Below are 25,807 nucleotides of genomic sequence, written 5' to 3'. Positions count from 1 at the left end.
AAAATAAAATAATAGTTCTATGAATCATTTCTATGAACTGGTAAATGCCATTCAGCCTGAAAATTTCCATTAATCTTTAGCTGAAATGGTTTCGCAGTAATGGTAGTCCACAAAATCTTTTTTTTTTACATCACGTACAACGCACTCATCTGTAAAACCATCCACTCGGAAGCATAGGTGGCAACATTAAGAGATCTAGGAACAGTTGAAAGGGGTAAAGTTTGCACTGTAAACTGGCTTAAATCCCAAATGCTTTCAAGCACTGTTTGGTGTAGAATCCCGATAGGTCTCTTACATTTTCTCCTTGGTTGCAGCATCATTTAATGCCAGGAAGTATTTGGAACACTGAACGACCATTTGCAGCTATGAAAGGCTCCGAGCTAACACCAGTGTGTCAGCAGTCAAGATTCCGGTTGGCCAATTATGATTCTGATGATTCCATTATTCCGAGCGTCCAAGGTTAATTGCAACCAGCCCAATATGCAGGGCAATCCAATCGGCCTTCAGAGTACTGAAGGTAAAGTTCAGCATAAGTCTACAAATTCTGAAGTGCTGTACAAGTCAACAGCTCTTTTACAATTCTGAAGCCTCCTGGTAAAATGTAATTGATCATTATGGGCTCCAGTTGGCTTGCAGTGCGGGTCGGGATTTGGTATTGCTACTGGTAAACCTTCCAAATTTCCACATCTGATCTGTAGATTCTGTATTTTGGGGAGTCCGAATTTTCTTACATGTTCCTACCGCTTAGTGTTCCACACATTTCTCCACCCTCCGGTATTTCCACCGTTGCTCCTACATATTTTCTAGGAGATAACAGAGGGTGCCTTGTCAAGTAATGTGATCTTGACACTCATGGCCCCATGGATGGGCCCTTTCATTTGACTCGAGGTGATGCCTCATTCTCTCTCAAAATAACTATTGTCTACAGACCGTAGACTTATTATCAGGGCCACTAGAATTAGGCAGCTTTTGTTTTTTTCTCCACATTATAATGGATTTGATGCATTTGCCACACAATTTATCGATACAAAAGGGGGTGGTGATGGACGGAGCATCTGAACCAATCAAACACTCACAACCAGTCAACAGATCTGGGTTTAATCCATCACCGTTCATTAGCCCACTCTGCCACCCCAGTTCAGATATGGCCATATGCAAATCAGTCTGACCCGGTGCCTCATGGGAACAGTCCAGCCCAAACTGCCAAGCCATGCCTTCCCTGAATCAAGCTTCCTAGGACCGGTTTCTGGCATTACAGCCGTCTTCAGCCTGGCTTGCTTGAATCCAGTGGCAAAGTGAGCAAGGGACTCACGTCTGAGCATACCCTGCCAACTTATCGACCTGTTTATTGAGAGTGTGTTGTAACAAAGTCAAAAGTCAAGGAGGTGAGACACCAAAGTGGAAGGGCTGCCTGTCAATCAAAGGTTCCAGGAGCATTTCCTTAATGAAGTTCTGGCCTATGATGGGGATGAGCTTAGAACAACAGCTGCACATTTTAAGGTAGATACGAGGGATTTATTAGTAAGAGGCAGAACCCCCCATTACCATTGAGAATCCAAATATTTGTTGGCCTTTCGAAGTATGGCTGCGTTAATATGCTTTTTATCCCTCATGTTTATTGGACGTGAATTAGTCCAGTCTCAGCTCCTAGCAGGTGCCCATCATTTTAACATTACAGCAATCAGGGAGTTAGGTCAGAGGGTCGAGTGTTTGTTGCACTCGTGTGTGTATCCTACATGTCTACATGTCAGTACCTGCCAGTGCGCCCGACGTGAGGGTGTTGTCAGCTTTTATTTAGGTTCCACATAGGACTTAAATGCTATTTCATCGTGTTTTCTGCCGCAGTGGCCGTAGGTTCCGTCTCTAATTGTCATTTTCTCGAAGTTGCTCTGATTTTCTGGGAATGGGGCGGTTGCCTCCGTGCCGCGCGGGTCCCTCTTCGGGTGTGTGCCGTGTGATCATGGCACCATGCCCGAGGCCGCACGTGCGCGGGGCACGAGCTGGCGCGTCAGAGGGCTGCTGGCGCGAGGACATCTTTCCGAAGTGATACCGAACGTCAAGCAGATTAGATATGGCTGGCCTGTCGAGCAAGGCTGGCTCATTGTCCCTGTGGGGAATACAGAACAGAAGTTTATGTATCCTCGGCTCCTTACAGATTTAGGGGTTTATCTAGCGCGAAGCTAGCTGGGAAAGTCCTGGTGACTCTGAACTGGAGGTCCACACCATCATACATCCACGAACGGTGCAATCCCCCTCTCACAGAGTTCACACCTGCATTGAAAGAACATCTAAGTACAAGCTGAAGGAACCACTGCCACAGAACTCTGTAAATATGTATAATTTCGTGCCGTGTATAGTAAAATGCATTGTTGTTGTACGTGTATGTCTTTGCCATTCTGATCGGTACAACTGGCGTGAATATTGCACACTTGTACTGCAATTTCTCGCAGGGATGCTAATCTCCGCCCTCGTCAATCTAAAGAGCATTAACTTTGGCATGAAAGTCGTGTCCGATGACAATATTAACGCGCTAAATATAAATAAACGTTAAACATATACACTGGAGCCAACGGAGCGCGAACAGAAGGGTGTTGACAGGGAGGCGGGAGCTGCCAAATTGGCGAGGAGGTAGAAACCTGTCTACAAACAGTGCAGGGGCACCGGTGCCCACGGGTCGTAGGGGCCTTCTATACCCGTTTTGTTGCTACTCAGCCAGATCAAGGGCCGCCCATTTCACTTCCTCGCTTTAGGGCCCAGTGTGCCTTTGCTCTGAAGAGATTCCGTTCTGTGAAGATATGTGCACTCACTTGCTTTTAGACCTGCAGGAAGGGATTGGCAGTTCTGATGCCAATGCGGATGGTGTTCTGGATCTTGGGTGCATAGAAAGCTGCCTCTTGGTTTATTCTTTCCTGCATTTCTTTGTTTCCACTTTAGTGAAGTCTTGGCTTCTTGTATTGTCTGTCAGCAGCTGGGGAGCCAATAAAGTTCCTTTAATGTCAGGGTTTTGTGGGTAAATTTCTTAGGTATGTAATGCATGACTTTCAGCATGTATGGTCCACTTGAAGGGTGCCTGAAGTGGACTGTGAGCAAGGCACCGAAGTGTGAATAGACTGCTGCGTATACTGTTGATCTGCAGTCTGTTTCTGAAAACAAGGGTTTCATATTTTTCAGAAGAGAGCGCATTTCAGGCTAAGTTTTCCAGGTTACCTTTTTGGAGAAATCTGTATAAAAGTTTATTCTCAGAGATTTTGTATTGGGTGTCACTGGGGTGGTGAAGCCATGAGAATCATATCTTCTAGCAATGCTTCAATCAGAGGCTGCTTGGTCCTGTTGGGGAACAGGAGGAACTTTATCTCTATAGGGTTGATTTAAGGTAGATGTTGGACATCCACTTATAATATACTCACAGTAAGTTGCAAGTCACTGATTATTGTCCACTGATGAGATTTTTAGGCAGAACTGTGTGCAAATGCCATCGACATATGGCTATATATTTTTGTATCGCTTTGTTCGCCCTAAGTGTGGCAGGGTATGCTCAGACGTGAGTCCCTTGCTCACTTGGCCACTGGATTCAAGATAGCCTGGCTGATGAGGATTATGAATCCGAAACCGGTCCCAGGATGCTTGTTTCCGGTCCATGGAAGACATGGCTTGGCAGTTCGGGCTGGACTGTTCCCATAAGGCACAGGGTCAGACTGATTTGCATATAGCCATGTCTGAAATGGGGTGGCTGAGTGGGCTAAAGAATGGTGATGGATTAAACCCAGATCAGTTGACTGGGGGTGAGTGTTTGATTTGCTCAAACGCTCCGTCCATCATCCCCTTTTGTATCGCTTTGTTCGCCCTAAGTGTGGCAGGGTATGCTCCGACGTGAGTCCCTTGCTCACTTGGCCACTGGATTCAAGATAGCCTGGCTGATGAGGATTATGAATCCGAAACCGGTCCCAGGATGCTTGTTTCCGGTCCATGGAAGACATGGCTTGGCAGTTCGGGCTGGACTGTTCCCATAAGGCACAGGGTCAGACTGATTTGCATATAGCCATGTCTGAAATGGGGTGGCTGAGTGGGCTAAAGAATGGTGATGGATTAAACCCAGATCAGTTGACTGGGGGTGAGTGTTTGATTTGCTCAAACGCTCCGTCCATCATCCCCTTTTGTATCGCTTTGTTCGCCCTAAGTGTGGCAGGGTATGCTCAGACGTGAGTCCCTTGCTCACTTGGCCACTGGATTCAAGATAGCCTGGCTGATGAGGATTATGAATCCGAAACCGGTCCCAGGATGCTTGTTTCCGGTCCATGGAAGACATGGCTTGGCAGTTCGGGCTGGACTGTTCCCATAAGGCACAGGGTCAGACTGATTTGCATATAGCCATGTCTGAAATGGGGTGGCTGAGTGGGCTAAAGAATGGTGATGGATTAAACCCAGATCAGTTGACTGGGGGTGAGTGTTTGATTTGCTCAAACGCTCCGTCCATCATCCCCTTTTGTATCGCTTTGTTCGCCCTAAGTGTGGCAGGGTATGCTCAGACGTGAGTCCCTTGCTCACTTGGCCACTGGATTCAAGATAGCCTGGCTGATGAGTATTATGAATCCGAAACCGGTCCCAGGATGCTTGTTTCCGGTCCATGGAAGACATGGCTTGGCAGTTCGGGCTGGACTGTTCCCATAAGGCACAGGGTCAGACTGATTTGCATATAGCCATGTCTGAAATGGGGTGGCTGAGTGGGCTAAAGAATGGTGATGATTTAAACCCAGATCAGTTGACTGGGGGTGAGTGTTTGATTTGCTCAAACGCTCCGTCCATCATCCCCTTTTGTATCGCTATATATTGAGGTTGTCAGCAAGTGAAGTCCCCAGATGTTTGAGATGATAGTGGAGGATGAATCCGTGGGGTACTCCACATGAGACAAGAAGTATGTAGGTCTTGAGGATTCCTTCCGGACAACCTGGTGGTTGTTGATGAGACAGCAGCTGACCCATTGCCCAGCAGTATTGTTCAAACCTGTGCATGCTTTCAGGGTGATGATCAGTGTTTGGTGGTCCACTGTGTCTAGTACCACTGATAGGTCATACAGGATCAGGAGGCGAGGGTCATTCATGTCATTGAGGATGAGGTGCCTCCATGCTGCAGGAAGGTCTAATGCTAGAACTGTAAACTTGTGGTAGGTAGTTCTTTGTAATCTTCAACAGTAAATGATCTTTCCGACGAAGGACTGGTGGGTGATGAGAATAACTGGTTAAGTCATATGAGTGTAGGGTGTTTTTTTCAACAGCAGGAGGACCAGTCCTGTTTTGAGGTTATCCAGGAATCTTCCCTGGCTAGTGTTAAAATCTGGATTGTGGCGTAAACATTATCGACGCCATCTTGTCCTTTTCAGATCCATACGTGCGCGTAAGCAGCAGCCATTTTGATTGCCATGGCCTCTCTGCCCACTCCCGATAGCCAGCGCGTCTCTCCCCCCTCACTCTCTTGCCTCGCAAGCACCCCCCCCCCGCGCCCCGACAGCCCCCGGTCTCTCCTGCTTGGGCCATAAACGCACCTCCAGCGCGACCCTGTCTCCGAGCCACATCCCGTGCTGAACCCCCTCACTCTTTCATCTCATTCATAGAACAGGCCCTTTTGATAACCTCTTCCTCCCTGCCCGATTGCCCGGCCTGATCCCAAGCCATCACCTAGCCCAACAGATACGGTTTATTGCCCCCTACAGTAGGACCTCGCCTCACATCAAAGGAGCGGGGATTAATCAATGCCTTCACACCCCTAGATCCGACCGATCGCCCGCATTCCTGTTCCCAGCGGAATGTCCAGCTGCGCGATAGCCATCTTGCTGAGATTTGGGTGGGGACCCCTACTGTAGATATGTGTGAGAACGGGCCTGAACCGGGGATTCCAAAGATGCCTTTTTCGTACTTCAAAGCAATACCACGGATGTCATAAATGTAATAAAGCCATAAACTTGTGTATAAGAGGCCAGGCCTCAGAGATGCGGTTAGAGCACCTCGAGAAGATACCCTGTTGTCTGATTTGACGTGTTCTGCTCCGTCGGAATAAACTCCTGTTTCCTGCCTTCCGTCTCCAGCGCCTGCCTCTTTGTTTGGTAATCTCGAATGGTATGAGAGGCGGCTAACGCCGGGCAAACACTGAAGGGTTCTTGGTCGAATTCGGCCCTACCTTTTCACACTACGAGAAGCATTCATGTTGCTGAAAATGCAAATGATTGCACCTCCATGAAGACATTTCTTGATAGTAGATGGTAGAATGTCATCTTCATGGGAGGTGGCCTTCAGTACATTGAGGATGTCAGTGTGATTGGTGAGCAGAAGGGGACTGGTGCTGGCCTCTTGGAGATAGAGTGATGTGGGATGGTTGGAGGCGGGGACATCTGTTTTACGTTGAGAATGTGTAATCTGTTTTTTCTTAATTTTTCTACGTTAACAGATTGCTGGAATAGAGGATCTGAGTGTGGCTGATGCAGTGTTTGGCAGTCTTGAATAAAGACATGCTTTAGTTACTCACTTTGTTGAGCGTAGTTTTGTAGAAAGCAATGTTGGCCAGGATGATCAGTGCTCTGTAGCCGAGTGGCATGCTTTGGGGTGGGTTAGAACATATAGTGAATAGGGCTGTTAGGATTTGGGTAGAGCTTATTGCTGGGCTTATTTTTAGAGTTAAATTTAAGTTTAGTGCAAGCTTAAGTTTAAGGATTATTGAAGGGTTACGGTTAGAAATAGAGTTTGTAAGGTTACTCTAATATGTACCTTGTCCTTATTCAATGTAATGGCATTCTCAAGTAGTGATATACTCATTAGTAGTAATTTCAACATAGCAAATTCTTTGTAGTAGAATCTCGGTGCAGTTGTACTCAGTGCAGTGACATACAGCAAAGACAAAATGAATCCTAAAAATATACTTAATCAACCTTTAACCTCTATATCTTCGTTCCTTTTGAAAGGTAAGCACATTTTAACCTTCACATAAACACACACTTGAATTTCTGCACTGTCGCTGTAAGCATCTCCCAGATTCCAGAACAAATTTGTGCAGATTGAGCTGGAGGGACTGACAACAAATGGGTGAGCAACATAAAAAGAGAGCATGTGCCCTTCTCTCCACAAAACATCAGGTTGTTTTGTTGTGTTGTGAAAAGCTGCGTAATTTAATGCTATGGTGTTTTATGCCACCCAGAGGTCCCCTTAAAGCACTGAGGAAGGACAGATGAGTTTTTCAGGGAAATAGACGTGCATGCACCCACGTGTCCACAGCCCAAGAAGGGGGTTCAGGGAGCGATGCTGGCTACTCGTCGACCCGGAATCTTGAGCTTTTGGAACACCGGCCATTAGGGCGAAGAGCAGGACACCTCTGCTGGGCGCCGAACGCCTCGACACTGACACTTAATTTTCCCGGTGTAGTCTCGAATAGGTTTTCAGATCTTGACCTTATCTTAAGTTTATTTGCCACTACTTCCGGGAGGTCCCTGTCCTGTTGCTAACGTGTGGAGGACAGAAGTTGTGCATTCCAGTCTGTTTCACTCCAAGGTATCTGGGACAAAGGCAAGAAGATAGCTATGCAAGACAGGGGCTCTGTGACTAATGGGCTCCTGGATTAGTAGTGGAAGGGCCTCTTTTGTAGTACAATACAGTACTTTAATGTGACATGACAATTCCGAAATAGAATTTATTTCTCTCTTGTAACAGAAGCATGTCCTTGCCTAGAGCAGATGCAGCAATGCACCAGGCAGCACAGCTGCAACTCCAAGCCCACGAGCTCTGTCCCCATAGCCCACTTAGCTGTTGTCCAGGCCTCGTCTCACCTCTGCTGCAGGTCCACTGAAGCCCACTGACCTGGTCAGTGTGACTGCTCTCCCCGCGCAGCTCCACCACTAAGTAGCTGCCCCCTGAGTGCGCTCTGACCCTTTTGGGTACGGGTGTTCAAGGCCCTCCTCCACCTGCAGGCTCCTGCCTGTGCCTCATCCATGGTGGTCCACTGGGAGAGCATTGTGCTCCTTTTCTGGTCTGCCCTCTGTCCCTCTGCTGATTCTGTCTCTTTCTTTCATCCTACTCTTTGTGCCTTTTATCTCTTCTATCCTTTTTCTCAGTTTTTTTCCTTTTGCCTTCTTTTCTTACCCTCCAGTGCTTTACTGTTTTCCCACTGCTGCTGACCTCCGCAGCCCCTCCCTCCTCCAGTGTGCGGTTTTTCCCGCTCCCTACATCCTGCCTCATATCTGACGCGCCCTCCTCCTCACACTACTTAATGGAGGCCTCTGCGCCGAAGGCGTGCTAAAGGTAAGCCAGTCTGTGCCCATCACGACCAGACCGCGCACAGCGCCAGGGACCCTGGTCCTCTAATCCACCACCGCTATGACCAGGGCTTTAGCACTGGTGGTGCCCTGTGTGACAGTGTTTGTTGGCACCCCCAATGACCACCGTGGCCACAGATTCACTCACTATCACCATTTAACCTTGCCCCTCAAGTCTCCATAACCCCAGATTCATTCGTTTTTTAGCTCCACTCATACCAGTGTGAGGTGTCTGAGCACTTTACATCATACACACATTTATCAGAGACAATCACACGTGTAAATCAGTGTATAGGAAATGTTACATAAGACATTGGATTACAAGATGTAGGAGTCACATGTCATCCATACTGGTAGGCAGTGTAGTTTAAGCGTCCTTTCTTCTGGAAAAGCACACATTTTGAATTTAAAACATAACACTAATTGTTAGCGGTTCTCTTTAATAATAAAAATTCATTTCTACCCAAATTAACCCTTTTTGCAAGATTTGGTTAAGGAAAGACAGGGCAAAATAAAATGTAGGTCTAATAAACACCTTGCAGTTTGCATGGAGCTTTTTGATGACAGTTAATATCTCATTGTTCTATATTAGGATTTTAACTTATATAAACTGCAAGTAACAAAAAAATCTCTGACAAAAGCAGTAACCCATTGACCTATTAACATTATTTGCACTTTGTGATCTGCATGGCACACGTTCTTAGCAGCAGGTAACCCTCTGAGCTACCTTAGGAGGAGTCAAACTTTCAATAGATAAAAATCTGTCTCTCTCCAGGAAGAACATTTATCACCTGAGTTATCTTGACATTTTTATTGTTGTCTGAAAAGTATTGGAGGCAAGGAAATCGGCAGCAGGTGGTTTTCAAGCCATAATATATTTGCAACCAGGTCAACGCCTGGTGCGGTCACACCGATCGCATCGCCCTAGAGCCGGCCCTGGCTACAACACCAGCATCCTCCATGATCTTAACCCTGGATGCAACAACAATGGCCAACTCTCAATGCAGACCAACACCCACGGCCCGCTCTCCTGCCTTCACTGTCGCCATACCTTCACCCACCTCCGTACCCCGGCTCCCTTACCCAACCTACCGACCCTCACCGCACCCAAGCCTCTCAAGTGCATCCTCCTCAATGTACGATCCCTCCACAAAAATGCCACTGAGATCTGGTACCTCCTTGATGCCTCCTCGCCTCACTTCGCCTTCCTGACAGAAACCTGGACAAACTCAAGCGCAGCACCAGACATCGCCACTGCCATCCCTTATGGCAATATGACCATCCGCAAGAACTGTCCCATCTCGCCAGGAGGAGGCATCGCCATCATCCACGAAAGCTTCCTCCGCCTGACCACCCACTCAGAAGAACCAACAACCCACAAGGAAAGTAACCTCCACTTCCACTTCCAGATCCAGACCAACCCGAAAACCACCTTCTGCGGCACCCTTGCCTAGAGACCACCCGGTCCCCGCACCTCTTTCACCGACGCCGTTGTCAACCTCATCGCACCCAGGCCCTCACATCTGACTACATCCTACTCAGAGACCTCAACTTCCACCTGGACAACAAAAACTTTCCCAAATACCTCCTCCTTCCTTTAGAACATCTCCAACATAGGAAGTAAACAGCTAGATACCTCTCCCACACACACAGCAGGACACATACTTGACCCTGTCTTCACCGCAGGAACCAGCATCTCCTACAGTCACACCACCAAACTCCTCTGGAACAACCGCCACTGCATCCACTTCTCTTTCAACACACCCACCGCACACCAGCACGCCCACCGTTTACCCCGCAGAAGTTGGAACAAAGACACAGGAGATCAGCTCACCACCTTCCTCAATGATACATCACCACCGATAGCCTCGGACGTCAACACCACAGTGCGCAATCTCTACCAATGGATTGCCAACTGGTCCGACACCCTTGCCCCCTCAAGAAAACCAATGTCAAACAACACATCAAGAAAGCAAGCTGGTTCACCCCCAGACTTCAAGAGCCCAGACGCACCTGTAAACGACTCAAGAAGACATGGAGGAACAATAGAACCCCGGAAGCCCACGCCGCCTTCAAAGCACCCAAAACCGCACACCACCACCTCATCAAAACTACAAGGAAGAAGGCCCTCCAAGACAGAACCACAAACAATGCACACAATAGCAAAGAACTCTTCAGCATCATCAAGGAATTATATCCATCCCATAGGGTGATCTAACTGACCCCAGAAACTCGACAGACAGAACGTAGTGTCTTGACAAAGGTGGCCCAGAATCATATGTACCACCGAAACGCGTTGACGCATTTCATAGTATAATTCTTCAACTCGGACACCTGTGTTGACACATTAATAGACTGTGCATAACATATGGGGGTCGGATAGAGTTTGAATATACACTCAGTATTGCACAATTGAATGTCTCACTGTTGTCTGTCCTTGTAATTTGTTTCAATTTTGCAGGTCAATCTTGAATCCCATGTATTTTGATCATTTGTCTTATTAATTTTTTTAACTGTTTTTATTTGTGTAAGTGGTGCTATTGTCCACTTGGTATTTTAAATAAATTGTGTAATTTAATAAATTGTAATACAAAAAAGTTGTTTTTTTGCATAATTGTTGTTGATTTTATGTATTGAACTACTTGTTTGGAGTTTCAAATTGTTTCACTTTATATTTTTCAAGGGAATATCCTTTGTTTATTGGTTGGTTAACCCTACTTCCCTTGATTTTAATTTAAAGGGGTACCTCTCATTATTTCTACCTCATCAAGGAATTCGCCAAACCAAACAGCGAGGCCACGGATGTCCCACCCTCCCAAGACCTCTGCAACAGACTGAGCACCTCCTTCTACCACAAGATGACAACTTCTATGACTTCTATGACAACTTCGACACCCAAGACCACACCCACCACGTCAGCAACCATCACAACCTACGTCAACCTCCTAACCGACTCTGTACAGCTGGTCTCCACTCACCACAGATGACACCATAAAGACCATGAACAGCATCCACTCCGGAGCACCTTCGGACCCCTGCCCGCACTGCATTTTCCACAGAGCCACCTCTGCCATCGCACCCGAGCTATGCTGAACCATCAACCGCTCCCTCGAGACCGCCACCTTCCCCGACGACTGGAAATACACCCAGATAAACCCCCTCATGAAGAAACCCTCCTCGGACCCGATGTTTGCTACTGCTCGAACAGCCAGGTCTTGAGTTGTTTCCTGAAGGCGAGGTGGTCCTGGGTCAGCCGGAGGTGGGTGGGGAGGGAGTTCCGAGTCTTGGCTGCGAGGTAGGAGACGGATCTTCCTACTGCGGTGGCTTTGCGAATTCGTGGGACGGTGGCAAGGGCGAGGCTGGCGGAGCGGAGCTGGAGGGTTGGTGAGTAGAATGCGAGGCGGTTGTTGAGGTACGCGGTGCCCAACGTCGTGGAGAGCCTTGTGTGCGTGGGTGAGGAGTCGGAATGTGATTCTCTTCCTGACGGGGAGCCAGTGCAGATTCTTCAGATGGGCAGAGATGTGGCAGTGGCGGGGGATGTCCAGGATGAGTCTTGCCGAGGCGTTCTGTAAGCGCTGTAGTTTTTTCTGGAGCTTGGTTGTGGTTCCGGCGTAGAGGGTGTTTCCGTAGTCCAGGCGGCTGGTGACAAGGGCCTGGGTGACCATCTTCCTGGTAGCGGTGGGGATCCATCGGAAGATTTTTCGGAGCATGCGCAGGATGACTAATCCTCAACATCCTCAGGCACAGCCACATCACTCAACACCACCGCAACCTCAAATGGCTCCCTGTCAACAGAGTTGAATAACCTTAAAGCTCCTCACCCACTCATGAAAGCCCCTTCACAATGCCGGACACGCATACCTGAATCACCCCCTCACATTCCATGTACCCAACAGACATCTCGCTCTGCCCAGCTTTCCCTGGCTACTGTTCCACAAATTCCAAAGATCAGAACCGGAGGAATGTCCTGCTCCTACCTCGCCTCCAAGACATGGAACACCCTGCCCATCCACCTCAGAAAATAACCCTCGCTGACGCAATTCAGGATTAACCTCAAGACCTGGCTCTTCGGATGAACTCAGCACTTTGGGCCAGATGTACAAAGGTTTTTTGTGGCGCGATTGGGTTTTAGACCAGTATGCACCCGCAGAAAACCTGTGGCCCATGTACTAATCCTATTATGCGAGTCGCAAATCAATTTGCGACTCGCAAAATAGGATTAGCGACTCGCTGTTAGGAAGGGGCGTTCCAAGGTCGTCCCTTCCTAATAGCGACTTTGTAAGCTATGTAAGAATGTTTTGCGACCGCAATTGTGGTCACAAAACACTTGCAGTTTATTTACCACCCTTCTCAGAAGGGTGGTAAAGCACTCGCAAATGGGAAGAGGTCCCCAGGGACCCGTTACCATTTGTGATTAAATGCGCAAATATTTTTTAATGGCAGGCAGTGGTCCCGGGGACCACTGCCTGCCCTTAAAAAATGAAACTGAAAAGTTTCATTTTTATCTTTTAAATGCATCCCGTTTTCCTTTAAGGAAAACAGGCTGCATTTAAAAAAAACTGCTTTATCTAAAAGCAGTCCCAGACATGGAGGTCTGCTGACCCCAGCAGGCCACCATCCCTGGGAGTGGCAGATATTTCCAATGAGGTCTCAAATTGAGACAGCCTCATTAATATGCATGAAGCATGCAATTTGCGATCCCATTGGGAATCGCAAACAGTGTCTCAGACACTGATGTGCCCCCTAATTAGCGAGTCACAAATGCGACGCAATTTGCGACTCGCTAATTGGCGGGTCGTACATCTGGCTCCTTGTCTGAGCCGCTGCTCCGCCCAACCCCACAGTGACTTGAGACCCTGACAGGCGAATAACCTCATTTTACAATCCTTGATTGATTGATGTCCTGACTAGCCAGGCATTCTCCTATCCCTGCCTTCAGTTGCTTCTGCACTTTGCCCTTGTGTAATTGGGCGAAATTAAATTACACTGAAACGTGCAAAGCGCATAACCGACATTTAACGCTATACTTTAGAACAAAATGTGTCCTTGTGTCCATTCTGAACGTGAGGATGCATTTCACACTTCAAAAATATTATGAAAACCACCACTGCTGCAAACAGCAGGCACTCATGTTCTGATCATTTACGTTGCTCCAATGCATTCGCGCTCAATTTTTTTCCAGGAAGGGTGCCTAACAACGCGATTTGCCATAAAAGCGTAATTTCACCAATTTTGGGTAACTAGCGTAATTTCAATTTAACGAAATTGCACTGATTTAACAGAAATTATACCCAGACCTAGTTGTAATCGGTGGTACCTAAAAACTTGAAAGCAGGTATTAGGTGTAGTGTAGTAGGACCCCTCCAACTACTACCATGCCCCCCAACCCCCACCCCCGCAAAAGCCCACCTCCCCATACACACAATCTGCATCCAGGACTTTGGATATCTGTGAAGCAGCCAGCCTTAGTTACTGTTGGCATCAGATCAGTAACTCTGCACGGGGTGGGAAAGTGTCAGTCAGTTTAGCCACTGAACGCAATTAATTCGGGGGGCGGGGGGGGGTTATGGTGAGGACTAGAAGGGCTGCTATGGATTTTCTCTTAAGGAACAAAGGACGTGGGCGCGAGACAGGAACTGTGGGCCAGCTGAAAGGATTCCCCCCAAAATTGTGATTTCGTTTCCTGGAGAGCAGTGAGAGAGTATTGGAGGTATAGGCCATAGGACACCGAGCACCTACCAAATAGGAAATTTGGAAACAGAGATTTCCTTGTGCAATACACTTGAGCCATCATAAAGTGGGCGTGTGGAACATTGCGGTGAAATCATAAAACTGCTGTAAAACCAGGACTGACTATGACAGACAAAATAGGGGAGTTGGTAACCAAAGCAAAACTGTGCAGTCGGAAGCGCTATGCTTCCCTTCCCTTCCACGCCTTTATAAGGAATTTGTAGAAGAACGGCCATATCCGTCCTGGAAGTAGTTTTATTGTAATGTAAGACAGGATTGACTCACGGCCTTGGCCATCACTAATCCAAAACTCCCTGACATACTCTCCATTTTGTCAGGTAGCAGCGAACTGCTCTACTGTCGTCTCCCCCTTTCTCTCCAAGTGACTTTCTGCACCTCTTCCACCAACAATTCACTAGCCCGAGGGTGTATTTAATAGCCTCTGCCAGTGAGTTAATGGTGGGTAAGTTATATAATAGGCGCAGCTGACGAGGCCTACAAACCCGACCAGACGGCAGGACATATTTTCTTGAGTGTTTTTTCCACCATTAACGAATTAATGGTTAACTTTGTGGGCTGTGGCTGGGCTCTCAGCTCGCACAAAACACACTTTCTGCATAACAACAGTTTTTAACCTCTTCTCGGGTCCCGTGATAAGATGTCTGTCTGCCACCCCAGACAAAGCAAAGGCAAAGACAAAGGGAGAGGAGTTGGCCTAACGGCTAAGGCGCTTGACCTCGGACCTGGGGATCTGGGTTCGAATATCGGTAACGACGCCAAAACCTTCTCTGATTCTGGGCAAATCACTTAATCTCCCCGGGCGGCCGGGCCTAATAATGAATGTGTGTGTCCTCATAAAAAAAAACCCATAACTTGTGCTATGTTGGTGGGTGCCATAGGAGGCCGTCTCCTGCATCCTTGGCCTAGAGCCACATGCCCAGGAACGCACTGGCGGGATGCCCCTCACGCAGCCCTGCAACTGTTTACAGGAGCTGCACTTTGAGTGCAGCGCTTGTTCTGAGGAGTGGAGGCACTGAATGCACAGCACAGCTTTACCAACACATTTATCTTCAGCGATGCTAATAGGGCGGAATGACATGCCGTGAAGTTGCCATAAACTGGCTGTAGGAGGTTCAAAGCCTTTAATTCGGCTGATCATTGAACTGAAGTACCTGGTCGTGCCCCTCGAAGGAGCAATAAACATATGTTGCCCAGAAACCGAACTACTGGAGGAAAAGAAAGGGCGCTGGCCCTGCCAAGCTGCTGCGAATGTTCCAGCTGCCGGGCACCATCGAACAGCTTTGAAAGGCTGGATGGAGGCAGCTTTTTTCAGTGATAGTACAGCTCACTATGTAAAGAACTTCCACCAAGTGAGTCAACAACCGGGACTCCTGTACTCGGTGTGCAGAGAAAGGGTGAAGGCACCAATACAGACTGGCCCAGATTTACAGACCGGGAAGTAACGACTGTAATGCTCCCCCTATCACGACAGGTGGGAGAAGCGCTCATAATAGTATATAGCAAAAAGTTATGAGTAAGAAAAAGGGCCTAATATCCCAGAGAGAGTAAAGGAACAGAGTTACATAAACCTTCAATCAATAAGTACAAATATCAGGGAACGAAGGTAGTAAAGGTTTTCATTCTTTATTTCTTGCTTGAACTTTAAAATATATTGAGAAGGGCACAGCCAACACATTTCGTCGCAGAGCATTGGGACCATTTCGGAGCTGTTAAAAAATACACGAGACAAAACTTAAGCCACATACAATATAAAAGCAAACTGCAAATTATAAACCTCATGTGCACAATAAAGCAACATAAAAAGTATCAAATTAAAAACAACATTGAGCAAACCCTGCACAGAAATTATACAGTGCTAACACAATAACAAGTTTGGAAAAGCCCAACACAAGAACTATAACGCACACAGGCATCTTTAATTATATCACATTTGTTTCTCTGAGTTTAAACAGAAAAGCTAACATATATACGTTCATAATGTACTGTAGTTGCAGTGCATTACATTAACAGAGTGTTGAAAACATTTGTCTGTAAGCTTTGAATTCGATTGCTCAACACACTTGTCATCTGACTATACTAAAGTAACTCTGAAAGAGCACTTGATTTTTACAGTACCTATGCATGTAAGGGTAAGCACAACATGTAATGGGCCCAAAAAGATAAGTTCACCCGCGCATGGCAAGGGGTTTCTTTGCACAGTAAAATATGCTTATATCCTCAGTGCAGTCATGAAACACCAAAGAATAACCCCAAAAATACAGATTCTGCTTAACACACATATCAAGGGCGTGCCATAAGTAGCCAATATAATGGTTTTTAGTTGGACATTCTTTCCATTATTTATTGGATACGAGTTTCTTAAAAAAACGTTTATACTGTAAAAGCACATTTGGCCATTATGTTTAATTTATTTTGCTTACTTACAGTCAAAATAAAACCCAAAGTTTCACATCCACAGTTACGAAAAAGGTTATACTGTATAAGCATATTTGGCCATTATTGATTCATAGATTTTAAGCTCTTACAATCAAAATAAACCGCAAAATTCCACATCTGCAGTTAGTAAACAAGCATTTGCAATGCAATAAGTCTTGCATTCGTGAAAGCTAGACCTCTTGGTGTTGAGAATGACAATGTTTTTTACTTTTGTTTTTTTTTTGTATGCAGTGGAGTGGTATTTGCTTAGCGGTATTGCCATTCATATGACCTCGCAGTGCCAGGCAACCAGAACATAGGAATTAGATTATAAGGGAGGGGAGACAAGAGTAATATGCTCTCTGGAAAAAAAAATAACAACATCCTGGAAATAGCATACACTAATAGGAACAGGTCTGGACTGTGGACCGAAACCGGCCCTGGCAAACAGCTCGGCCGGCCCCTGTGGGGTGCTGCACCACTCCCGTCTCACCACTGCCGCTTTTGTTGTAGGGGGCCGGTATTGCAGCTATGCTGCAAAACCAGACCCCAGTAACAAAAACAGCCCCCACCCTGGCGGGCAACTGGGGAAATGCCCGGTGCCCGCTACGGCCAGTCCGGTCCTGATAGGGAATACAAGATTAAGTAAAGCATGTGAAATGGAAGCCGGAACAACATAGTTACCTTAAGGCTGGTTGTGAATAAAACCAATCTGGCCACTTAGCAACCACTCTGTCTGGCTTTTGAACCTTGCCTTTTATCTCCGCCCGAGGCTGCACTTTCAAATAGAAAAATGCCTGAAAAAGACAACACTTGCAGTCAAAGAATTTGTATCCATTTCACCAGGGAACAAATCAAGGAAAGGAGAGGATAGAGAGGGCAAGAGCCGTTTGTTGAAGTCATGGTTTTCAGCAAGTGAGGAGGAGCGAGACAGAGATGAAGAGGAAGAAACAGAGGGGCAGAGCAGGAGAAGTAAACACTGGCTTTTGTTCAAAGAAAGAAGAGAAAACAAAAGAGAGGTATGCCATGCTTTTTGGCGAGAAGCACGCTACTCCAGGACCCAAACAGGATTAGTGGTGCATTGGTATACGAAATATGAAATGAATTTGAGCGGTGGACATGTGAGTCTGTTAGTTGGATTGAAAAGGATATTGGAGGGATAGAAGAGGGAAGGGTCTACAAAGAGTTTATTTGGAGATCATAGCAGCAGGAGCTGGTTTGGGATGAGAGCCCGGGGGAAGGGTTTAGAAAGGCTTGTTTTGGAGATCTAAATAGCAAAAGAGGGTTGTGATGATGCAAGGGAGGGGTAGAGTAGGGAAGATTCTAGAAAGGGTAATTTTAGGGATCATAGTAGTCAGAGAGTGGAGAAACATATATATTAGGAGAGGTATAGGGTGAGAAATAGGTTAGTGCATTGGAGAGACTAGTAGATTGAGGTTTGGGATAAGTCAGAGAGTTGAGGTAGAGGATATATTAAGGGAGGTATGGGATGAAATATAGGGTGGTGCATTGGAAATGCTGAATTAGGAGTAAAGTAATAAATATAAAGATACATAAGTACATGGAAGGTATGTATGTATGTTAGGTAATATATCTAGATTTAAGTTGTATTAAATAAACTCAGACTTTCAAGTGTTTGTGTACTGTATGCTGATTTATATATATATATATATATATATATATATATATATATATATATATATATATATATACTAGCAGCCCGTCCCGACCTTGTCCGGGAGCAATCATGGCTTAGGGCCCCCGCCCGCCCTGACGTAGTGCAGTATTATGGCTGTATGTTTACTTTTGGAGGCTTTTGTAACCTGCACACGTTTGTTAACCTGCACGCTCCTCACTGCCCACGTCACTTTTTGTCACCTGCAGACGTTTCTGTGACTTTTTCCTCCTGTAATGGGCTGTTTGCTACCCGCTTCACGTTTCTTTTTCCGCGGCCGCTGGCGCCCTGCACATGTTTCTTAACCTGCACGCACCTCACTGCCCACGTCCCCGCCGCCGCTTTTTCCTCCTGTAATGGGCTGTTTGCTACCCACTTCACTTACCTGCACACGTTTCTTTTTCCTGTGGCTCGCTCCCCGCTCCTCTCTGCCTCCGCTTTCACCCTACTTCATGCACCGCTCAGCGCTCCTCCCCGCCGCCGCTCCTCACTGCCTGCCCTCCGATCGCCGCTCATGTCCGCTGCTCCCCGCGCTGATCGTCACTGCTCCTCCACGCGCTGTACGCCGCTCCTCTTGATGTCAGGACGCACGTCGCGGCCGGCGCTACTTTGGAGAGACTACTTTTTTTTAATATAACTTTTTAAATAACGTTTATTTTTTAAATTTATATAGCCTATAACCATCTACACACCCTGACGATTTCAACGGTATATCGGGTGTGTAGATTGGCGCTGTGGTTCCCGAGTTTACCCGCCTCAAAGCCTGAAAGTTCTTGCTTTATTATAGTAGTATATATATATATATACATATATGTATATATATATATATATATATAAACACGAAGTTGTAGCTGTTCCCAAGCCTCTATGTCAGCGGGCTCACGGCAGGGGTAGCCACCCCCTTAAATACAACACGTCCAAACCAGCGTATTCCTTCCTTGAATCACGGAAAAGAACCACACAGGAGCCGTGGCCTCTATCAAAGTGAGCCGTGGCCTCTATCAAAGTGCAGGTTTATTTTAGACACAACGTCCTACGCGTTTCGGAGTGAATCTACTCCTTCATCACGGGAAAAATTTGTGCATTTCAACATGGATAATAAAGTAAAATAATGTGTCACGTGATAAAACAACATAAACAAAATACTTAGTACTCATACTTCCTTCAATTAATTATATCGTGTTTCACAATATATTGTTATGCATATTGTATGTTTTTAACGAGTGGCAGCTTGCCGAAATCATATTCAAAATAATGTCAGCAACCCGTGTTTCCGGATGAAACTAAGGCTTCAGTTCGTTTATTTACTCTAGACAAAATTATAACAAATGGTTACATGCTATGTCAACTAAATTAATCTAGTCGTTGCCCAGTGTTTTACTAAATAAAGTAAAATTGATTAATCACACCAAGTTCAGCAAATGCGAGACTCGAACCCCCGGTCTCAAAAGACAAAACATTTCTTCAGCCTGTTAAACGCTTGAGCTAAACAATTCTACCGTACTCAAATTGGAATTAGCGTAGTGTTTTCTGCATTGATTTTTAATATAAGACACCATGCTCCATGTAAGGCTGAAAAAACGTATATTTAAACAATAAACGACTGAAGGTATCGCCCTAGTGGGCCAAAACTGCTCATTTAGAGCACAAAATGGTTCATAAGTTCAAGTTGTGGTTGGGTCAGACATGATCTTGCCCCAGTGGGCTAATGCTCTTGGTCATCTGTGTAGGCCTTCATCACTCACTCTTGTACATACATCTGTAACATATAGGAAGATAAGACAAAGTCATGTTAAAATCTTCATAGCCAAAAAGGTGGTTTATGAAAAAAACACACAAAATTCTAAAAACAGCAATCAGAATATTAGCAGCAAAATTCATTACAATTAATTAAGCTTGAATTTAATGTAGGTGCACTGACAATTCTTCGTCCATATTTAACCCATGGGGCACCTGGTGTTAAATCTGATAATGAATTTGGACTCTAGCTTCCTAAGTTCCAGCAGTCTATTGCCTCCCCTCATGTTGGGGGAAACTCAATCAATAGCTGCAAATTTGACAAGGTTGGCATTGCTTTTATGGTACTCATGAAAATGACGGGCTACCGGATACGTTTTATCATTCTTACTGATTGCCCTCAAGTGCTCTAACACTCGTTTTTTACCTTTGTGGATGGTGCTCCCAATGTAGTATTTTGAACATGGACATTTGAGAGTATAGATGACATATTCGGTATTGCAATTAAGGTGTTTTTGTATGACCCATGGAGCCTCATTGTTATTGAATTTCAAGGATTTAATGCTACTGCTGAATTTGCAGGCCTTGCAATGATTACAAGTAAAAAAGCCTTTGACCGCATTCTCTTTTCTTGGGGTTGGGATCATATTACTGCACAGCTGATCACGTAATGACTTAGGTTTTCGAAAGGTTAAGGATGGGTAATCTCCTATGCAATCTTTCAGGTCATTATCAGTTTTTAAGACCTCCCAAAATTTATTGAGGCATTTTCTGACTTCCCAAGCATGTGTGTTGTAAGTAGTGATGAATCTTATTGCTTCTTTGGGCTTACTCAAAGATTCATCTACTTTGGGAAATATAAGCTCTTGACGATTGAGAGCATCCACTCTATTGATGGCTTTTTTTTACTATTTTAGAACTATAGCCTCGTGTCAGGAATCTTTCACTCATGATTTCTTTTTCTTCTTCAAATTTCTTAGTTGTGCTACAGTTTCTGCGGGCTCGTAACAGCTCCCCAAAGGGTATGCTCTGTATTAGATTGCGTGGATGGCAACTGTCCGCGTGAAGTAGACTGTTGCCAGCCGTGGCTTTTCTAAACAGAGAGCTCTCAATGGTATTGTTTTTTATCTCTACTTTGAGATCTAGAAATTCCATGGAGTCTTTGCTTATCTGATGTGTGAATTGGAGATTCATTTGGTTATTGTTTAATGTTTTTACAAATTCAATGGCTTGTATGTCAGTGCCACTCCACACACAAAAGATGTCATCTATATAACGTAACCAGAGGACGGCGTGGTCTTTGAATAGCCCGATCTTGTGGACAACCTGCTCCTCCCACCAGCCCAGGTATAGACCTGCGAAGCTGTGGGCGTAGCAGGTTCCCATCGCCGTCCCCTGGATTTGCCTATAGATATTCTTGTCGAACAGGAAAAAATTGTTAATTAAACACAACTCAATCATTTTGAGTATCATTTCTGTATGTTGAAGGAAACATAATGATCTACTCTGAAAAAACTGTTTACAGGCTTCCAAACCTAGAGTTTGTGGAATGCTTGTGTACAAACTACAAACATCTAAGCCTAGCATTAGATACTGAGGAGACCATTCAATGTCACTGATATGCCTTAGAAAGTCACTGGTGTCGAGGACAAACGATGGAAGAGATTGTACCAGAGGTTGTAGAAAGTAATCTACGTACTTTGAATTACCAAGTGGAAAGATGAATGTATACTCTCTCGTTGAGTCAGGGAGTGGTTCCGCCAGCCGGGAAGCAGGCAATGGTCATCCCGCTGCTTAAAAAACCGGGTCTTGACCCGAAGGTCCCAGCCAATTACAGGCCGATTTCTTTGTTGCCGGCTCTCGTAAAAATTTTGGAGAAACACGTTCAGTCGGTCCTCTCCAACTTTTTGGAGACCCACGAGATCCTGCATGACACCCAGTCCGGCTTTCGCTCAAATCGCAGCACCGAGACCGCACTCCTTGAGGTTTCTGAAACCATCAAAGGGGTGTTGGATACCGGGGGTAAAGTCATGCTGGTGTTGTTGGACTTGTCGGCGGCTTTTGACACCGTCCCCCATGAGGGCCTTCTCGCAAGACTCTATGAGATTGGTCTTCGGGGGACGGTGCTCAGCTGGTTTTCTTCCTTTCTAGCTGGCCGCCGGCAAACGGTCTGGACATCGCCTGACACCGCCGTAATGCCGCCTCTGGGAGTCGGGGTCCCTCAGGGCTCTATATTGAGCCCGACCCTCTTTAACATCTTCATGACCCCTTTGGCGGCGGTGGCGGAGTCGTTTGGTGCCCGGATCGTATCTTATGCCGACGACACCCAGCTCCTCTTTTCTTGTAAGAGAGGGGCAGACTTTGACGGGGAGAGTATCCGGGATTGCCTTGGGGCTGTGTTCACATGGTTCCAACTGCACAGCCTCAAGTGCAATTCCGATAAGTCCGAGGTACTCTTCTTCGGGTGCGACACGGAGCCCAGCTGGCAGGTCTGGTGGCCCATCGGTATGTTCCCTCCGTCTTGCTCTTCCCCTATGGCTAAGAACTTGGGGGTCAAGATGGATAAGGGGCTGACGATGAAAGCCCAGATCCTTGGGGTGACCGGCACCTGCTTCGGCCTATTAAAGATGCTGCGGAGGTTCTTACCTCTGTTGTCGGAGGAGCACAGGAAGTTGACTGTGCAGGCTCTGATAGGCTCCAGGTTAGTTTATGCCAACATTCTTTACCTGGGCCTACCAGAGTACTTGTTGCAGCGGCTTCAAGTAGCGCAGAATGCGGCGGCCAGGGCCATTTATGGTCTAAATAGGCGTGCCAGCGTTTCTGGTCTATTGCGGACGCTGCACTGGCTACCCATCCGCAAACGGATCGCCTTTAAGGCTTTGATCTTGGCCTATAAGGCTCTCCACGCGGTGGGAGCAAAGTACCTCCAAAAGAGACTGGCCTTTTACCATCCGGCTCGCTCTCTGAGGTCAGAATCTTTACTTTTAGCGGTTGTCCCACGAGTGAAGAGAGCGCGCCTGGGCGGCCGTTCCTTTGGCTTGCTGGCTCCACAGATGTGGAACTCGCTTCCGCTCCCACTCCGGGGGGCCACTGGTCTCCTTGACTTTAGGCGAGGCCTTAAAACCTGGTTGTTCACCCAGTAGGCCTTTCTGCAGTTTTTTGTTTCTTGTCTATTTTTGTTCTTTCTTCTTTTACTGTGTTATGTTATTGCAAAGTAGTTCTCCTTACCCAAAGCGCCGGGACACTCTTTTTGAGTAACCGTTGCGCTATACAAAAGAATAAATAACATAACATAACATAACATACTGAGTACAGATGAATTTTCCTATTTGGCATGCAAGTATCCAAAACTGCCTGTTTTATATTTGCTTCCCAAATTGCACAAAAATGCCCAAAGACCACCAAGGAGGCCGATCGTTTCCTCCTGTGGGAGTGCCTTAGAGAAGACTTCAAAGTACGTAGATTACTTTCTACAACCTCTGGTACAATCTCTTCCATCGTTTGTCCTCGACACCAGTGACTTTCTAAGGCATATCAGTGACATTGAATGGTCTCCCCAGTATCTAATGCTAGGCTTAGATGTTTGTAGTTTGTACACAAGCATTCCACGAACTCTAGGTTTGGAAGCCTGTAAACAGTTTTTTCAGAGTAGACCATTATGTTTCCTTCAACATACAGAAATGATACTCAAAATGATTGAGTTGTGTTTAATTAACATTTTTTTCCTGTTCGACAAGAATATCTATAGGCAAATCCAGGGGACGGCGATGGGAACCTGCTTCGCCCCCAGCTTCGCAGGTCTATACCTGGGCTGGTGGGAGGAGCAGGTTGTCCACAAGATCGGGCTATTCAAAGACCACGCCGTCCTCTGGTTGCGTTATATAGATGACATCTTTTGTGTGTGGAGTGGCACTGACATACAAGCCATTGAATTTGTGACAACATTAAACAATAACCAAATTAATCTCCAATTCACACATCAGATAAGCAAAGACTCCATGGAATTTCTAGATCTCAAAATAGAGATAAAAAACAATACCATTGAGAGCTCTCTGTTTAGAAAAGCCACGGCTGGCAACAGTCTACTTCACGCGGACAGTTGCCATCCACGTAATCTAATACAGAGCATACCCTTTGGGGAGCTGTTACGAGCCCGCAGAAACTGTAGCACAACTAAGAATTTTGAACAAGAAAAAGAAATCATGAGTGAAAGATTCCTGACACGAGGCTATAGTTCTAAAATAGTAAAAAAAAAACATCAATCGAGTGGATGCTCTCAATCGTCAAGAGCTTATATTTCCCAAAGTAGATGAATCTTTGAGTAAGCCCAAAGAAGCAGTAAGATTCATCACTACTTACAACACACATGCTTGGGAAGTCAGAAAATGCCTCAATAAATTTTGGGAGGTCTTAAAAACTGATAATGACCTGAAAGATTGCATAGGAGATTACCCATTCTTAACCTTTCGAAAACCTAAGTCATTACGTGATCAGCTGTGCAGTAATATGATCCCAACCCCAAGAAAAGAGAATGCGGTCAAAGGCTTTTTTACTTGTAATCATTGCAAGGCCTGCAAATTCAGCAGTAGCATTAAATCCTTGAAATTCAATAACAATGAGGCTCCATGGGTCATACAAAAACACCTTAATTGCAATACCGAATATGTCATCTATACTCTCAAATGTCCATGTTCAAAATACTACATTGGGAGCACCATCCACAAAGGTAAAAAACGAGTGTTAGAGCACTTGAGGGCAATCAGTAAGAATGATAAAACTTATCCGGTAGCCCGTCATTTTCATGAGTACCATAAAAGCAATGCCAACCTTGTCAAATTTGCAGCTATTGATTGTGTTTCCCCCAACATGGGGGGAGGCAATAGACTGCTGGAACTTAGGAAGCTAGAGTCCAAATTAATTATCAGATTTAACACCAGGTGCCACATGGGTTAAATATGGACGAAGAATTGTCAGTGCACCTACATTAAATTCAAGCTTAATTAATTGTAATGAATTTTGCTGCTAATATTCTGATTGCTGTTTTTAGAATTTTGTGTGTTTTCTTCATAAACCACCTTTTTGGCTATGAAGATTTTAACATGACTTTGTCTTATCTTCCTATATGTTACAGATGTATGTACAAGAGTGAGTGATGACCAAGAGCATTAGCCCACTGGGGCAAGATCATGTCTGACCCAACCACAACTTGAACTTATGAACCATTTTGTGCTCTAAATGAGCAGTTTTGGCCCACTAGGGCGATACCTTCAGTCGTTTATTGTTTAAATATAAGTTTTTTCAGCCTTACATGGAGCATGGTGTCTTATACTAAAAAGCAATGCAGAAAACACTACGCTAATTCCAATTTGAGTATGGTAGAATTGTTTAGGTCAAGCGTTTAACAGGCTGAAGAAATGTTTTGTCTTTTGAGACCGGGGGTTCGAGTCTCGCATTTGCCGAACTTGGTGTGATTAATCAATTTTACTTTATTTAGTAAAGCACTGGGCAACGACTATATTAATTTAGTTGACATAGCATGAAACCATTTGGTATAATTCTGTCTAGACTAAATAAACGAACTGAAGCCTTAGTTTCATCCATAAACACGGGTCGCTGACATTTTGAATATGATTTCGGCAAGCTGCCACTCGTTAAAAACATACAATATGCATAACAATATATTGTGAAACACGATATGATTAATTGAAGGAAGTATGAGTACTAAGTATTTTGTTTATGTTGTTTTATCACGTGACACATTATTTTACTTTATTATCCATGTTGAAATGCACAAATTTTGCCCGTGATGAAGGAGTAGATTCACTCCGAAACGCGTAGGACGTTGTGTCTGAAATAAACCTGCACTTTGATAGAGGCCACGGCTCCTGTGTGGTTCTTTTCCGTGATTCAAGGAAGGAATACGCTGGTTTGGACGT

The 25,807-nt window shown here is 45.5% G+C and overlaps 1 protein-coding gene across 2 annotated transcripts in view; it reads left to right on the top strand.

Moving 5' to 3' along the window:
• Nucleotides 1-25,807, top strand: part of SLC60A1 (solute carrier family 60 member 1) — a 344,856-nt gene that overhangs the window by 32,169 nt on the left and 286,880 nt on the right. The window lies entirely within an intron of this gene.

Source organism: Lissotriton helveticus, chromosome 5_1 (assembly GCF_964261635.1).
Source record: "Lissotriton helveticus chromosome 5_1, aLisHel1.1, whole genome shotgun sequence".
NCBI classification, from domain to species: Eukaryota; Metazoa; Chordata; class Amphibia; order Caudata; family Salamandridae; genus Lissotriton; species Lissotriton helveticus.
The sequence above is the reverse complement of the archived record's forward strand: the minus strand, read 5'-3'. Positions and strand labels throughout refer to the sequence as shown.